This window comes from Neodiprion fabricii, unplaced genomic scaffold, assembly GCF_021155785.1.
Source record: "Neodiprion fabricii isolate iyNeoFabr1 unplaced genomic scaffold, iyNeoFabr1.1 ptg000097l, whole genome shotgun sequence".
NCBI classification, from domain to species: Eukaryota; Metazoa; Arthropoda; class Insecta; order Hymenoptera; family Diprionidae; genus Neodiprion; species Neodiprion fabricii.
The window spans coordinates 30,001-31,277 of record NW_025791639.1 but is presented as its reverse complement, the minus strand read 5'-3'; positions in this window follow the sequence as shown (position 1 = coordinate 31,277).

Sequence of the window (1,277 nt, the reverse complement as noted above, 5' to 3'; positions counted from 1 at the left end):
GGTCGACTCGGACCGTAATTTTTACAAGTCCCGTCGGCCCGTATCGACTCCGGGACGCCGCGCATCGCCTTTCGGTCGACTCGGACCGTAATTTTTACAAGTCCCGTCGGCCCGTATCGACTCCGGGACGCCGCGCATCGCCTTTCGGTCGACTCGGACCGAAATTTTTACAAGTCCCGTCGGCCCGTATCGACTCCGGGACGCCGCGCATCGCCTTTCGGTCGACTCGGACCGAAATTCTCACAAGTCCCGTCGGCCCGTATCGACTCCGGGACGCCGCGCATCGCCTTTCGGTCGACTCGGACCGAAATTCTTACAAGTCCCGTCGGCCCGTATCGACTCCGGGACGCCGCGCATCGCCTCTCGGTCGACTCGGACCGAAATTTTCACAAGTCCCGTCGGCCCGTATCGACTCCGGGACGCCGCGCATCGCCTTTCGGTCGACTCGGACCGTAATTTTTACAAGTCCCGTCGGCCCGTATCGACTCCGGGACGCCGCGCATCGCCTTTCGGTCGACTCGGACCGTAATTTTTACAAGGTCCCGTCGGCCCGTATCGACTCCGGGACGCCGCGCATCGCCTTTCGGTCGACTCGGACCGTAATTTTTACAAGTCCCGTCGGCCCGTATCGACTCCGGGACGCCGCGCATCGCCTTTCGGTCGACTCGGACCGAAATTTTTACAAGTCCCGTCGGCCCGTATCGACTCCGGGACGCCGCGCATCGCCTCTCGGTCGACTCGGACCGAAATTTTCACAAGTCCCGTCGGCCCGTATCGACTCCGGGACGCCGCGCATCGCCTCTCGGTCGACTCGGAACGAAACTTCATCGAGTCCCGTCGGCCCGTATAGACTCCGGGACGCCGCGCATCGCCTTTCGCTCGTCTCGAACCGAAATTTTCACAAGTCCCGTCGGCCCGTATCGACTCCGGGACGCCGCGCATCGCCTCTCGGTCGACTCGGAACGAAATTTTCACAAGTCCCGTCGGCCCGTATCGACTCCGGGACGCCGCGCATCGCCTTTCGCTCGTCTCGAACCGAAATTTTCACAAGTCCCGTCGGCCCGTATAGACTCCGGGACGCCGCGCATCGCCCTTCGCTCGTCTCGAACCGAAATTTTCACAAGTCCCGTCGGCCCGTATCGACTCCGGGACGCCGCGCATCGCCTCTCGGTCGACTCGGAACGAAACTTCATCGAGTCCCGTCGGCCCGTATAGACTCCGGGACGCCGCGCATCGCCTCTCGGTCGACTCGGACCGAAATTTTCACAAGTCCCGTC